The sequence below is a fragment of the Euprymna scolopes genome, chromosome 14, assembly GCF_053919585.1.
Source record: "Euprymna scolopes isolate OS-2025 chromosome 14, ASM5391958v1, whole genome shotgun sequence".
NCBI lineage: Eukaryota > Metazoa > Mollusca > Cephalopoda > Sepiida > Sepiolidae > Euprymna > Euprymna scolopes.
The window spans coordinates 30,775,770-30,793,620 of NC_136495.1; the positions used below are offsets into that span (position 1 = coordinate 30,775,770).

Sequence of the window (17,851 nt, forward strand, 5' to 3'; positions counted from 1 at the left end):
AAATGGATCGAAAAATCTTAAATTGGTCCCAAAGTGAACTCCCAATTAAGTGCTTCAATTGACCCCTGATAAAAACCAGAAGAAAATGATAAAAAAATTAGCTAGAAATAGAAAATCATTTGATTGCAAAGGAAAAAAAAACTGCTAAGACGCTGCAGATCTGGCTTAAGTCTGAAAGTGATGATATACTATATGCGTTGGAATTCCTAAATAACTCGCGCTGACGACAATAACAAATCAATTTTTAGTATTGAGTTTATAAGAAACCGAGTGTTACTATTTTTGCTCTTTATAACTCTTTAGTCGCCGGGCAACGCCTCACGCCTTACTAGTAATTTATATGCAGTTATAACATTGGAATAATTCTAATTTATATTAGCTTGTTTGACAAATAATAATTATACCACTTTGCTTCAGATAGTTTTTCACCATTTAAATACTAACAGTAATTACTTTAGACAGTTCACTGACACTTCGACGTTGCTTTCGATCAGTAATTACTTTCAAGCGTTCATTGTCAAGAGTTACATCCTCGAAATTTATTGATATTTTTTTTTGCGAATTCGAGAGGCATGTACGCAACGTGGCTTCCATAACTTGGCAACGGAGATCAATTGATTGTTTTCCAAGCGATTTCTGATCGACTTCATCGATTAGCTTTAACGAGACGATCTAAATTTAGACAACCTCTTATAAGCTGTTCATTCCATAGAGATTAGTTCTTGAGAAGAGGCTCTATTTGAAACGAGTCAATATGATTAATGTGCCAGGCGACATAAAATAAAACAAAGGTAGAAAAACATTCAGCAGAAATTTAGCAGAAATTCAGCAAAAACACATCAATATTTCAGAGAAACTTAACAAAGATTTAGTCCCAAAAAGAAACAATAAAAACTTCAGGAAGATTCCAGAAAAAAATTCCAGATAATGTTAAAGGAAATGATCAGCAACATTTTCGCAAGAAAAATCAGTAAAAAACGATTCGACAAAGTTTCAGTAAAAAAAAACAGCAAATTATTCAATAAAATAATGTTATGTCGCATATCGAAACAAGAAACTATTTCTTAGTTATTTATCTGTCTGTCGATCTATCCATTCATCTATGTGTATTATCGATATATCTCTCGATCAAGTTATCTATCTATTTCTCTATCTATTCGTCTCAATCTATCTATTTATCTATCTAACTGGAGAGATGGACGGGAGATGAATGTGAAGAATGCTGAAAGACTGTCAAAATATGGTAAAAGCATATTATAGACAAAATTACCGGAAGTATCTTATCAGCTGATAGGATTTACGTGTATGGTACCACGTGATCAGGTTAGCTGGAGATGAGATGGGAGTTGAAATTCGGGTGTTGAGCAAGGTGGACGGTAAACAGGTCGTCCCCCCCCATTCACTGGGGAGAGAGATGACGTGTCTTAGAATGGAGACCTAGAATTAACCATGGAAGCAAAGATATTCACTTTCCATTCTTCTGGGATTGACACCTGGAAAAGAATGAATATTCGTCCAAACAGGTTCCAGCTTCTCGTCCAAGAACAAGATGAATTCTAGGTGTACAAGATCAACGGCGCATGAAACTAAGGTATGCTCAAAATACATGTAACACACACACAGAGGCATATGAACAATTAGATATAAATATAACATAAATAGACAGTAACAACATAACTTGAGGTTCAAATAGTGAAGAATCATCAATACACATTTAGCGACATGTATACACATCAGGATGAACCCTTCATCCCAAGTACACGTCGTGCTGTGGTACACATTACACAACAGACCACTTTTTGATACGCCAATTACACAACAATCATCATATCCTAAAAGTAAAACCACATAACGAGCAGCTAAAGAACACACAGAACAATATATAGAAGAAAAAATAGACACCACTTAAAAATAATACTCTAACCAATTTTTGGCATTCATACTTCCTTCGTCGATTACCACGCATGAAGCCGTAAATTTAACTTCGAGTAGCTTTCGAGCTTCGCTAAGGGATGACTCAAAAGTTAAAACAAGTTTGAAATATTAAAATACTATAATAGTTGACATTTGTTTGTGTTACATATATAAATATGTCCATCATAAATATCTAGTTTAGTATGGCGCGATGTAAAGAAGGAGGAGCTTGGCACCTCTATGCAAGGGTCCAAAAAACTTAACATAGTTTTCTCCCTATACGGATATATCCAGGTTACTGGGAAACGATTGTGAATTTAATATTCTTTTGAAACTCAACCAGCCTAGGGTGAATGCTATTCAAAGAACAAACAGATAAAACAAATAATCCAAAGAAATATTATGATTCTTATAGATTAATATGTTAATACGCAAGTGAAGTTAATCAAAGTCAAATCTCCGCCAACCCCAGGATTACACTTTCCACTGTTAATAAAATGATTGTCAAATTCATCACGGGAGGGAGGGGGAATATAATCATTATTTAGCTTAGATCAATCAAGACACTTTTACAACAGTCTTCATTGGTGTAACACAATGCATATGAGCGTGTCGAAAATATCAGCAGCAGCGAAGGATGGGGAGCATGTGAAGAGATTAGCAGCAGTAATCGAAAAACGAGAAACAAAGTCGGCGTCGAAGAGTATGGACGTGTAAAACGAATGCGAGAAATCACTGGCTGCGGTCGGCGTGCGATCGGAGGAAGGAGAATCGCTCTTCAGCTAAAAGGAACACGTGGCAGCTAGATAATTTTTTAAGCAGTGCCGAAAGTAACGGTAATAAATATTTTTGTTAAAAAGAAAAAAATGCCGACCTGGATTTTTATTTGTTTATTTATTTCCAGGTTTATTTTGCGACGTGACGGCCACCTTACATTAATAGATTGTGTCTGGTTATGTACAAAAGATGGATCACCTGTGTTAAATATATCTGTTCTTAATAAGTGTTCAGGTTAAACTCAAATTCCACATAGCTGTTATGGAAACAAACCAGACTTTAATAGTGTTATATGTGAAATATAAAAAATTAAAATAAACAAACAATAAACAAAATGGATCCCAAAATTCAGTAAATATTATTGTTCCCCCACCACCACCACCACCCGCCAAAAAACTAAATCAGATTTCTTAATACGAGGTAGATTTTTGCTTAATAATCCTTGTCGTACGGAAATTTATTGCCACTAACAGAATTAAGTTAATCTTATGATGGGAATCATTTAAACGCATAACTAACATATAGATGGCGCCAGTAATAAAACAACTACCCCATGAGTTTATAAAGTACTAACCTTCAAATGAAATGTGTTAAAATATGAACCTAATTTGAGCATCAGATTACAAAATAAAATTATTTAAAAGAAATTCCTGTTCCAAAATTTCAAAACAAAAATGTATATCTAAATTCGGTGTGTTGACAAAGCATAGTTTTCTAGTTGTAAAAATATAATTTAACAAAAGCATTGTTATTCGAAACATGGTACTTTGAAATTACTATAGATAGCAGAGTTGAAAATATTAGAATGTGAGTGGCAGCGTTTGTTACAGTCAACGAAAACTATACAGCTTAACGGTAGTGGTTACAACAGTTTCAACGGAACAAGGGTTTCCTTTTACGTCGATATATGGCAATGAATCTAATATAGAGCCATCGCAGCATTTCAGAGTTCAATCGGCAGTCAGCTGAGTAGAAAACAGCAAATGAATGTCGTCTAAAAAATAAAGACACAATCGTCATCATTTGATCTTTGTATTCTCGGATAGACAAGGCATTTACTTATCTATTACCATCAGAAACGAAGAACCATCAATAGAGAATATTAAATATTGAGCGTTTAGAAGGAATATATAACCGCAAAGATTAACAAATAAAAATGATTTTTCACCTAGACAATGCACCATGTCATAAATTAATTACAACCACTTGAATCATATTTCGAACTGCTTTCTCATACACCCTATAATCTACCTATACTGGCTGTTTAAAATCTTAATTAGAATGCACCAGGAAAGCACATATTACTGCAATATATTAGGTTGATGCTAAAAATATGTCGTTTTTTTATGCTCAGCTTAAAGTCACCTACCTAATATAAGTGATGAAAGGCACTTAATCATATTTTGAAGCCAAAAACATACTGTAATATAACTCTTGATTATTTTTAGTTTTATGTAATTTCATGCAAAATGGTACAGAATAGTTATAAACCTTCCGAGACAATTTCCATAACATTGAAACACTAACAATAAGAATTAGACATTAGGATTCTAATTAAAGTAGACACAGTGATTAGGGTTTCATTTGAAAATTCAACTAGTTCACATCTGCATTGCATATAATGCACACACATTAGTTAGTAAGATAGTCTGAGTTCAATGTTCCTCTTGAAACTCCTTAAGCTTACGCTTAAAATTTTAGATAATCTTTGCAACCAAAATTATGTCCAAATTATGATAAAAATTGAAAGACGAATTGAAGGGACGGGGTTAATTAATGTATTATCTTGATTTTGTAGCTTTATAAGGAGTTATAACAATGATACGAAACTGCGTTATTCGGGGAATTTAGTTCCACTATCCTGGGACGTATATATATATATATATATATATATATATATATATGTGTGTGTGTGTGTGTGTGTGTGTGTGTGTGTGTGTGTGTGTGTGTGTGTGTGTGTGTGTGTGTGTGAAAAGACTACTTTGCGGCTGTTTGGATCTGATGAGCAGCAGGAATTATGACCCAACACTGATGTTTGCGTAATACAACAAAACTAGTGTCAATTTTTATTATATATATATATATATATATATATATATATATATATATATATATTGGAAATAAGAATTACGTATATAAATGATTACGTTGGGAAGGCTAAAAACAACGTATTTTTTAAATAAACAAATATATTTATAATATCAGATATATTTTGATGCTATACATCCTTATCAATGAAGAGTCTTTTTTTTCTTTTTCTTGTCAGCATGATGGAGTTCTGCGAGTAAGAGTGTGTAAGTCTGTGGTTCTTGATAACGGTTTGATTTTTAAAGGAATTTTTTTTAAAGTGTTATCAGTAGGATTATCGCAATACTCCTACTGATGACTGTTTTTTAATATGTTTTTTCTTTTAAAATCTAAAAAACAATGAAATAAAAAAATGCATTTATAAAAATATTTTTAAAATTTGAAAAACTATTTTTTTTTCAATTCTGAATATTTTTTCAAACTTTTTAAAATTCAAGAAGTTCGAAATAAAATCATTATAATAAAATAAATTATAAAATATAAATAAAGCCTGAATTAACTTATAAAGGGTTATAAAGCATAAATTAAGTAAGGGAAAAGTAAGAACGAAGTAAGAAAAGGGGAAAAATAAGAAAGTTAAAATTTAAATCAACTCATATTTTTAGAAAATAATTCATCAGGGATAAAATGAAACGAAAATTAATATCTAATATATATGAGTGCGTGTCCATGTGTGTATGCGTGTGTGTAGTTTTAATTTATATCTTCAGGCGTGGATGACTATATATTATATATAAAAAAAATATATAGTCATCCACATACAGTACTGTTTTGCTGTTTCACAGCTCATCAGTGCGGCTAGACAAGCAACTATCTTAAACCCAAACGACAGTCGGAGCTTCTAACCGTTGCGTTATACGCCTGCTGCTATGCGGACAGTCAATTAACAATTGTTTGATATTGTCCAAATAACCTAAGCTCAATTTGTTTATACAAAGAGCATCGCTTCATACGATGATGATAATTTGTATATCACTTCCTAAATGCTAATGTTGTATATATACATATTTATATATATATATATATGTATATATATTTCTGTAGAAATATATTTTCTCATTATATATCAATTCTTATATGAGAAGCTCGATGTAATTACAGAGCAATATAGAGAATAAATGACAAAGAAAATGAAAAATTCAAGATGGCGTAATGGAAAAATATAAAGGTAACTGCAGCTGCTCTTCCAATTTTCGGATTTTTACCATGTCAAATCAGACTTTAATTCCATTTTGACGGATTGATCGTTGCTATTTCTTCTGATGAGTTAAGGGCATTATAGATTCACTTATTGGTATAATAATTAAGTGAGTGATTTTGCGCTGCGAAACAGATACTGTCAAGAATTGTATAAGTCAACTGAATTAAAGGAATAAATTATAAGATGGTCAACATCATGAATTTGGGAATATAACTTTTTGTTATATATATATATATATATATATATATATATATATATATAACTAAAGGTTATATTCCCAAATTCATGATGTTGACCATATATATATATATATATATATATATATATATATATATATATATATATATATATATATATATATATATATATAACATTAAAAAGAAAGTAATATTTTTGAATGTGTAACAATCATGTTTTAATTGACGTCCAGGTTATTTTACCGATGGAGATGAGTTAAGATTCTAGTTTAAAAAAGATTCCGATCATAAGTGACGCATTCACCTTGAATTATTACCAATTAGGGACAAATTTTAGAGTTTATAATAAAAAAAAAAAATATGTAATCTGAAAATCGATAATAATATTTATTTAAAAAATTAAATAACAAAATTGGAATATGAGGACGGGTGGAAGGAGAGAGTGATTACATCTTTCGGAAAATAATTCTGCGCAAGTTTTTTTATTTATTTTTATATATATTTGTTTTTGCGCATTAGTTTTTGTATGAAAATTAATGAATACGCACATCTGTGCATCTTTCCATTTGAATAGAGAGATACGTTTGATGAGATGTAATGAGGACCTTCCTTTTCAAGACGTGGCAACCTTCCTTCGTTCACGCGAACCGATGTTAATTTAATCCGAATCAAAAGGAAAAAACAATTTCGATCCCGTCCGTTTATGTTATTAAAATCGAAGGAAACGATTGAACATATTTCTTTTCATTTCATTAGAGGCTATTTTTGGTCGAGTTTGTTCGTTTGTTTTCTTCTTCCTTATTTTTTCGTAGAGCCTCCCTGTTTGGGTCATATGGTAACCAATGAAGTTCCGCATGTTATAAAAATGTCAAAAAATTGTTAAAAAGTGACGTTATAATATATATATATATATATATATATATATATATATATATATATATATATATATATATATATATATATATATATACGGCTTTTTATACAGCATACTCACATTGACTTTTTTTATAACACCGGTTCTTGTCAGATCATCGAAGTTAAGCAACGATATTAACCTGGCTAGTACCAGATGGGTGACCATTTGAGAATTCTAGGCGCTGTATGTGCTTTCCGCTTATCTCGGCATTGTTTCCAGTCGTCCTGAACCTCCACTTGCTACTGGTACTTAACAATGTCGACTACGGAGAGGTGTGGTTGGAGATTGCGCAACTCTTGCCTGTCACGATAATTTCACGCGCAAGCACTCTTCCAAGGACATCCATAGTCTGTCAAGGAAGGAAGCCGTATATATATATATATATATATATATATATATATATATATATATAATGTTATTAAAATTGTTATATAAAATATATGTTATATAAAAATAAAAATATTATGTTTCTGAATTTTTTAAACAAGTATTGGTTATTTTTATTTCTTGGATTCATCGGACTACTGTTCTCATCTTGTGTGTCATTTTCACAACGTTTCGGTCGATGTAATATCCGACCTTCTTCAGGTGTATCGTGTAGAATCCTTTCTTTAATTCACGGGGTTAGCATGCTCTTATTGCGTTAGCAATGACTTAATAGGGGTCCTAAGTAATTCACAATTGTATTTTAGGTCGCTCATACTGAGAATTGAACCTCCAACCTTCACAATTGAATTTCCTAAGTACTCTAACCACTGCGCCACAATATAAAATAAAAAGAAATAAATTATTATATAAACTAAATGGTCTAAAAATTGTTAAAAAGGACATATAAAATTATTAACCGTTAAATTTTCCCTTGAAACTTGTTGACATTTGATATATAAATAATACGATGCTCTGTGATAATAGCAACCAGCATGTAAAACTTAACGTGATCAGATACATAGCTTTTGAGTTATTAACGTTTCCATGGCATAAATTCGGGATTATATCATACAATATGGCGAAGTACGGTCAATATAAAACTCATAACTAGCCTTAAGTTGTCAGACAGAATATGCAGTCTCATGTAATTACTTCCAGGCCATCCGGCATTGCCCGATCGTAAAGTATGCTTAAATATGATATTTTTATTAACGTAGACAAGGAAAAACACACAATGCTATCAAACAATAAGTTCGAAACAAATAATATTTTCAAATGTTAAATCAAAACGTAAATTCTATCAATGAAGCTTGTTTCGTAGAACTGACCGTACCTTGACCGCTTTCCATGTGACTATAATATGATCATTTTCAAGTCCAATGTAAACAAGTATTGTTGCAAACGTCTCCTTAAATAATCAAAATTATACTCAATTCCCACCACTAACGATTACTATGCTGTTCTTTCGATGACCATTGTAGACTCATTGACGCTTATCCTCGAGTGGCTTTAGGGCCTTGATATGTGGTGATTTCCTTTGTAAAAAAAATATGTAAAATGTGAATACGAAAACACAGATACAGAGGAGCTTTGAAAAAGTGAATATAAGATTTTCAGTGCAAAAGAAAATAAAAATAGAAACCATTGGTAAATGTTTTAAAGAGAAAGAAGATAGAATGAGGAAAAAAATATGGAGGAAACCGAATTCGAAAATGTCTGATCTTTTATCAAGAAATAAAGACAATTAAGTTAGATTATTAAATTGGGATATTCTGTTTCGATATCTTTTAGATAAGTACTGATAATATGTATTATGTGCTTTATTCTCACTACTGTTCTCATCTTTTGTTTAATTCTTACAGCGTTTTTGCCGATGTAACCTCTGACCGTCTTCGGTTATGTCTTGTTGAACGCGCGTACCTTTCTGTAAAACTCTGAAATCTGTATTGTATGTCGAACGGAACCCTTCATTTAATCCATGATTGTAGTATGCTTTTATTCTGTCTGCTATGACCGGGCAGAATTCTTTCGAAAATCGCAATTGTAAATTCAACCCCGAGAAGTAAATAGTTAGAACAGAATTACTTAATGCTTTATCCAATAAGCCACGGCTCTGGGTACACTTAAAGATGGTCGGAGGTTACATCAAGGGTTATCAATATTAATTTTAAAAAAATTAAGAAACAGATATAATGATGTTTCCAAAATGAAAAAGAAAAGGGAAAATAAATAAGGAAAAAGAAAGTTTAAAGAGAGTGAAAGATTTAAGAGAGAAATAAAAAGGATGCAAAGTGGTAAAAGATATTAAATGTTTGCCGAATAATGAAGAGATTATAACATTTAAAGATAGGTTTCACGATGATATAACACTGTGAGGATCAAAGTGTAGTATCTGTTCTGATACCACACTTCGCCTTTTCTGACCCCGAAATCCTTCTAGATTGAGGAAATTTTTATTTTTGTTCCTATCCAGAGTGCCCCATTTTTTTGGGGGGGGGCTGCATTTTCCCCTCATTAAAAACCAGCCTCTTTTACAACTCTGTTCTTGTGGGGAAGCAAGTAAATATGAACACTGTGAAGCAATACAATCGATCAGTTTGAATTTGAACTCGTCTCCACCGACTGCATAGCTTCAGTTAGTATCCATTGAACCACAGCTACGTACCCACTTATAAAAAAGAGTACGGTCGAAAAAATAACGTGTTATATTGGTAAAAAAAAAAAAAAATAGAGAAAGAAAGAACACCGCTGAATTGCTGTCTCAGAGTCGAAAGTGATGAATTAGTAGGGAGTCGAGCAAGTATTGCTAACGTAAGCGACACGTGACAGGAGCCGGAAGTGAGCAGCTGCGTTACTTTTAAACATCCAACGAGCATGCGCATTAGGAAATAGAAGAATTGACAAAATAATTTAAGAAATAAAAATAAAAAATAATATGATATAAAAACAACAAACTTTAAAGAATTGTAAAGGCTACGTGTAAAGAGAGTAAAAAAAGGAATAAAAAGATAGAATTGATTGGATCTCGAATCGTTTCTTTTGTGAGACGTTCCAGTTTCGAGTGACGTTTAGAAAATGCGCTTCAACAGTTGTGTGTTATTGCCACACATGGAAAGCAAGAAATGAACACATTTATTTACTAATGATTTTGGCTCCTCCAGATTGGGATCTTTATACAAAAACCGGGTTTACTGAACAACGGATTCTCTTCCCCCAACAGGTAGGCGAATTGATATTCACACACACACACACACACACACACACACACATACACACACACACATATATATATATATATATAAATGTATTATGTATTTATATATATATATATATATATATATATATATATATATATATATATATATGCCGCTCCCGAATTGAGTGTACCAAATTGGCCAAAGGGAAAATTGTTCACAACTTGCATTTAGGTAAAAATGAATTTTCGTATGAATAATTGAATTTATTAAAAAAGTATCGCAAACAAAACCCAACAAACAACATCTATCTATCTATTTCTATATAATTATAAAACTCAAATTACCTTGTAACGAGTGATATAACCCACTTTCCGGTTTACGACATCCGGTTGCGCATGCGCGCATTAACATTAACCCATAACAATGTAAACAAATAAACACAAATCGCTTCTTTTGCAGATTTTGACCTGTGCACTTAAATATTAACGTTATTATTTCGAAATTATTATTTAACATGGGAAGAGTGGGGGTGTTTTGCAACTATTCTTTATTACAACTATACTGTCGCTGTTTTCTTACAACTAAGCAACTTTAACCCGTTGACAAACATAACAACAATTGTAGTAAAGCCAAGACTACTACAACTACCAGTACTGTCTATCCGTCCCTTTTCCTTCTTTTCTTCTTTCCTTCCTTCTTTTTTATTTTTTGTTTACATTTCTAGATACAAAATAGTTATGTGAGAACGGTGAATTTGTTGACACATTTACTAATCTGTTTCAATAATAGTTTTATTTTATTTATTAAGATTTTTTTTTTGCTTCAGGTTTTATTAATTATTATTTTTTTTTTTTTAGATTTTAAGTTTCTATAACTTCGTTGAAGGATTCCAATATGGATTTTTCATTCTTATGTTTCTCATCGGTAGGTTCACGTGCGTTTTTGCTGCTAAATAACTTTCGTCGGCGTTCAATTCGTAGGAAAATCATGTTTAATTTTCGATTTTTGAGCGATTATTCGGGAAAATAGGTAACTTTACACGAACAGGGGGGATTTTTTTTTTCATGTTTGAGTGATCCGTCCGTAATTTTTTATTTTAATATACTTTCATAGAAATGTTTCTGTTATGTCAATACATGAATTACATAGCTAATATAACATACTGACCCAACGAGTCACGGGTAGTCTCGTATATATATATATATATATATATATATATATATAGAGAGAGAGAGAGAGAGAGAGAGAGAGGAGAGGGAGAGAGAGAGGGGAGAAGGAGAGAGATGTATATTTATATAGGGAAATACTTTAATAATTATCTGTACACCTTTGTTAAACAATAAATTATGTTGTAATTATACAAAATCTAACTCAAAATTTCCATTTATATATATATATATATATATATATATATATATGTGTGTGTGTGTGTGTGTGTGTGTGTGATTTGCATGTGTTTAGATGTATTTATAAAGTTATTTTATTTACTTCCTCTCCATGAAATTTGATACAAGGTTAGATCTGCGTTTGATGAAAATGCTGCCTTTTTTACACAGGAATCACGGAGGCCAATCGAGGATAAGGGTTTATGGGTATACATTAGTCAATTTGATTATAGCGTAGTAAATATAAGTAGTCAGAATTTTGTAAAATGGATTACTTAGGGGGACGGTTCATCAAGAACTTGTTTACGTATGATCATATTGTAGTAAGCTGGAAAGCAGGCAATCGGAAAAGAGTTCCACAGGCGTGCAGTTCTAAGAAAGAAGTTTTTTTCATGGAATCTACATTTAGGTTTAGGCACAGATAAAGAGTGTTGGAAATTATTGATAGTGGTTTTGGATATAGACGAGTATTTTTCGTGAAAGCTTGGTTAGGCGGGGAGCATAGATTAAAGCTCAGCTGAGCACTTGCCATGAAAATAACGATAAAGCAGAGACAGACTCGCAACGTTTCTCCAAGTGGGAAAGAGATTGCAGGAACGAGAAAATGGCATGCCCCACTAAGCTACGAAGTCTATTTTGAACTCTGTCAAGGCAGGATAAGCTGCTTCTAGCAGCTCCTGTCTAGATGTGGCAACAGTACTCCGTCGTTGGACGTACCTGGCTTTTATATAGGTAGAGAATTGCATCAGGAGTGAGATATCTACTGGAGCAGTAGAAGGATCTCACCATTTTCCAGCGAAATGGCAATCGATTTGATATACGTGTTCTATTTCAGGTCAGGAGTAAAGGTCAAGCCCAGAAGCTTGTCAAAACATTAAGCCTCCTCAGGACTAGAGCCAATGATTTCAATCGATGCCAGATTGGCATCAAAGTGTAGGTGGTGTAGAGATAGAAGCTTTGTTTTAGATGCATTAAAAGTAACCAGCCACCTCTTTCCCCATTGTACAACATGCTCAATATCAGAGGAGAGAGAATCAGAAAGAACTTGATCGTTTACGGACTTTGGTGTGCTACCATCCATTGTAGTGTTGTCAGCATAAATGTCTACGAATGATGTAAGGATGTGATTTGGAAAATCATTAATGCTGATTGGGGATTAGCCACTGTTACCCACAAATATAAACTTAGACTAGCATTGATGTTAAAAATCTTATATACTCATTTGTGGACACACACATCTATAAATTCGTATTCCTGTTTGTTTGTTTGTTTGTTCACAAGGTGATTAATATATACAACAATCCATTACTTTATCATATTATTCATTCTTATATATACTATGATTATTACAAAATATAAGATTAAAGAGGTGACGTCATTTGCATATTACATTAAGGAAAATCGACTTTATTAAATAGCGGTGTATTAGTTATTGTTTATAGTGAGAGAATTATTTTTAGTGTTCTATTTAAATTTATTATTTAAATTTGATTTATATTAATAATATATTTAATTTAATTTATTTTTATCGACATCGATTTTTCCATGAATCGGTTTGAGTTATTTCCCTTGGGCGCGAACTTTGTTCTTTTTGTTTTTTGTTTTCTTTTTCGGCGGATATTAAAGCTAAAAACTTTCAAGCATTATTTTTGGAATTAGTTTGAATAAAATAATTTCCATGATTTCGCAATTAACGTTGTGGTCGAGTGAATTTTTATTTTAAAATAAACAAACAATTCAATTCAACTACGATTCTTTATTTAAAACGAAAACAAAAACTTTCATTTACGTTTTTTTTACCAGTTTTTTTTCTTCACCTTTTTTATACATCTAATACTGCTAATTTTTTATTTTTTTGTTTTTTTAATAACACAATACGTCATAACTCATCTGTTTTATAACATTAAAACGTGTATTTCAGTTACCACAGATTCTATGTTGGTATTTTTTAAACTGAATTATTTACATTTTTTTTTCGTTGCAACAGATCGTAAAGACAAATTTTTCTAGAGTGAGGGAGCATAAAAGAAATTCGCTTAAACTGGAATATAGTCATAAAAAGCTGCCGAAATATCTGGTGGAGTATTTGTCACGTACTTCTTTTTTCGGGGGGGGGGACATTTTCGTATTTTCATTTGTTCTTTTATTTTTGAAATGTTTGTTCGGGTAACGATAGAGTTGACATATAATAATGCAAAACCGGTCAATATTCTTAGTATAGCAGGTGTGGCGAAACCGAACTTCATGTCGACCCTGGCAACGCTGGGTATCCATGCTAGTATATATATATATATATATATATATATATATATATATATAGAAAGAGAGAGAGAGAGAGAGAGAGAGAGAGAGAGAGAGAGATTATATATAATAAAGTCCACAGCCAAACAACGTCGAAGATCCATGACAGTCAACGAACCGGAAGTCCAAGACTCGAGTCGATGAGGGCGAAATTCGAGTCTTGGACTTCCGGTTCGTTGACTGTCATGGCTCTTGTGGGCTGCGACCTTGTTTGGCTGTGGAATTTATATATATATATATATATATATATATATATATATATATATATATATATATATATATTATCTTTAAGTTATTTGTCGCACTGATATTGTTCCTATTTACTATGCCTCCCCACAGGACAGAGTTGGACACCAGGGTCATTTTTTAACGTGGAGAAAAGGTACAAAAATAAAAATTCTCAGTCGTGAAGGATTTCTCCTCCACCGAAAGAGAACAAGAAATAGAAGTGCAGCATCTGAAGAACAGATACTACACTTTGATCCTGTCCCGATTGTTATTGAAAGTCGAATTTCCTATTTTCAAATTAAAACTTTTCTAATTTCAAAAGTAAAAAGAATCTCTTTAATATAATCAATCATTGATGCGCAAACTTTCATTAATTCACTATTCGTTTTTGTTTCAGTTTTTATATTAGATGAATCGGTTAATGGATACCATGATGGCCGTTGATGTTTGTAATTTGATAAAGTAATTTATTTAAGTGGAGCTCATCAAGAACCTGTTTACGCTCGACTTGAAAACGACCATGTTATAGCCAGCTGACAGCCAGCTTCGCTGTATTCTTTTCCACATAGTTTCTGTTCTACGAAATAAACTCTGCTCATGGTTATTTCGATTAGTTTTAGACGCATGTAGAGATTAAAGGAAATTGCTGAGAGTGGCTATAGCTACTTGGGTGTTTGCCGCAAGTGCACACAGGAGATGAACTATAGAGTAAAAAATAATGATTATGTAAAATATTGAATCATTTGAAGCGAAGAAGCTCAGGCACACAGAAATATGCGAATATACTTACATATATTTCTAAGTGTCGGATAATATTCTGTATGGATCACTTTGAATTTTACAACATATATTTTAGGCAAAAGAATCGTTATTATTATTATTATTATTATTATTATTATTATTATTATTATTATTATTATTAAGTAGGAGCTTACACACAAGCAATGATCTTAAATTCTCTTTGGAAACAGCCTGTAGTGTTCCCTGGAGTCTGAGTGAAAAACAGTATTCCCAGGCTTTCAGTACTCTTCACATCTTTCGACAACCTTTTCAAATTAATTTGCGTTATTGCAACAGTCGTCTGCCATTGATTTTTCATTAGTAACGATCATTGGTCGTTACTAATATGGGTGGCAATAGGCATCCGCTGATGTCCCAGTCCTCCTCGCACTCACCCAGTTTTCTGCTTCGTTCTTCCTCTCCTCGGTCTTTCCATATTCCTTGGCCCCCTTTGTTATTTAGTGCGGCACCAGTTTATTGTGAGGATAAGAAAGAGAGAAAAAATAGAGGGCGAGGGAAGAGGAGGAGGCTTAACTTACTTTATACATTTTCGGCTTTCATGATCCCAAGGTGTGTTTCTTTGTGTTTTATCTCTGTAACAGTTTCTGTATATCCGGTTAGCGCCCGCAGATCATTTATATTACTCCCAGTACTCAAGTGGTTTCCTTAGTATTTCAGACGCTTTCACTATTGATATCGATTGTATATTCTCATCTATCCATTACTATTATTATTATTATTATTGTTATTATTATTATTATTATTATTATTATTATTATTATTATTATTATTATTATTATTATTATTGCATGATAAGGGCTGTCCCCTTTTCATGTAAGTAAAAAAATAGGGAATTAGTTAAATGCATATATGAAATAGGATAGTCAATGATTCGAACTTGCGAAGCTAGACTTGGAATTGATAATTCCAATCATAAGTTAAAATAAACACAGAATGTTATTATAAATGGAATGTCCAGTATAGTGTTGATTCTGGTAAAATATTTAATAAATGCAACTTTCGCTGGAAACTATTCACATTCTTAGAAAGAATGCATAATAAAATATGGGTTACAGAATTAGACAAGTAGGTTAAATTCCTTTGTAAAACAACAAAGAGAATGGGGAATTTCCTGGTCGTCAGAAATGGTTTCAAAACGTGCAATCGCGCATGTTGGAAACACGTGAGTTATGATCACGTTGACCAGACATACGTGTGATTTCTCAATATAGGAAAGAGGTTGAAGTTAGTTAGTAGGAGTGAGATCAGTCAGACAGAGAAGCAGAGAGGGTCAGACCGATTCTCGGTAAGAGTCAAGGCGCCCTCTGGAAGCGGGAGGGTTTAAAAATAACCATGTAACAACTTTGAATCCCTGAAATACAGAATCATTTCCGACCGGTCGAAGAATAAATGATCACCATGTTTTTTTTATAACTGCCGTTTCTGTGTTCAGCATTAAAACGAGAAAGGTAACGTGTTTAAATTATGCGTACAACTGTCAAACCCATTCTCCGTCTATCTATCAAGATATTCAAAAATCTCTTGTAGTTGAATTACAGGCTAGGCTCTCTTGTGGTAACATGTACACTGTCTATTATATATATAAAGAACTCTCTCTCTCTCTTTATATATATACCATGTTTATCTCTCCAATATGCTATCTCCACAAACATGAACATCCTAAGACAATGTGAACATTCACAATGAATATATATAATATCGAACATCCAACATGATATGAACACTCCTAAGACTGTCTCTATCACTCTAAGACTCTTACAACATGAACAACAACAAATATATAAATCCTAATCTAAATAAGAACAACGAAACATACTCACATATTTGGTACTTCAAAAATTACACCTACCACGTAACATTATTATTATTATTATTATTATTATTATTATTATTATTATTATTATTATTCACTAGGAGTAGTCACACAAGCCATCATCAAAAATTGCTTTTTGAGAATAACTTGCAGTACTCTCTGGAGTCTGAGTGACAACAAGTTTTCCTAGACTCCCAGTAGTCTTCACCTCTTTCGATAACCTGTGCAAAAGAATTTTGCGTTATTGTAACAGCCGCTTACCATTGATATTTCTGTGGCGGCAACCATTGGTCTTCAATGGAATTTTGGTGGCCATAAACCTCCTCAAGGTGCCAGTCCTTTATGCGCTCATCCAGCGGAGGTCTGGCTAGTGCTTTTTCTCCTCGTTTTTTTCATCCTCTTTATTTGGTGCGGTGTCCGTTTATAGTGACCCCCCACGGAGAAAAGAAAAACATCATTATTATTATTATTATTATTATTATTATTATTATTATTATTATTATAAACTTACCATTCAGTACATTTCCGTTTATAAGTTACCAAAGAAATTCAGAATATAGTAAGCAATGTCCGTTTTGTTTCTGGCATAGATTATATTATAATAAGAAAAATCACTGACTCATCGAATCAAATGCTCCAAGCTCTAATAGATTTCTATCACATTACAACTAGTTTAGCTTGAATAACCGTACGATTGAAAAGGGACGAAAAATAAAATAAAATAACATACGTATTATGTCATTACATATGTCAATTATTTCCGTCGTGTTTTTATTCCTCCTTTCTCAAATACCAACGAGAGAAAATGTTATTCTCTTCTCTTGTTTCTTTCGCGCGTTTCTGCTTTTACCTAACATCCTACATATATAATTAATAGACATTTCGTTTAGTTCTCATTTTCTTTTATTTCTTTTAATTTTCGCTTATCCTTCCTTGTTTCTATTACCTTTCCACATTTGCAAACTAGCACGGTCACTGACACGTAAGATCCTCCTCTGATTAGAGACTAGATTCATGAGATGGACACTTGAAGTGAAGACTTTCTTTTAAATTCATGCATGGTAGTATAGTCGGAGAACCACGAACAAGCAGGGAACTCCATTGT

General features: G+C 32.5%; 1 protein-coding gene across 2 annotated transcripts in view; it reads left to right on the forward strand.

Moving 5' to 3' along the window:
* The window catches only part of LOC145292927 (uncharacterized), an 825,634-nt gene that overhangs the window by 474,889 nt on the left and 332,894 nt on the right, over positions 1-17,851 (forward strand). Inside the window, exon 1 of one of the 2 annotated variants that reach the window (XM_080139094.1) lies at positions 10,099-10,241. The exons of the other annotated variant lie outside the window; for it this stretch is intronic. The gene's annotated coding sequence lies outside the window, so the exon portion shown is untranslated. Of the gene's footprint in view, positions 1-10,098; positions 10,242-17,851 lie in introns of those variants that run through there. 2 annotated transcript variants of the gene reach the window in all.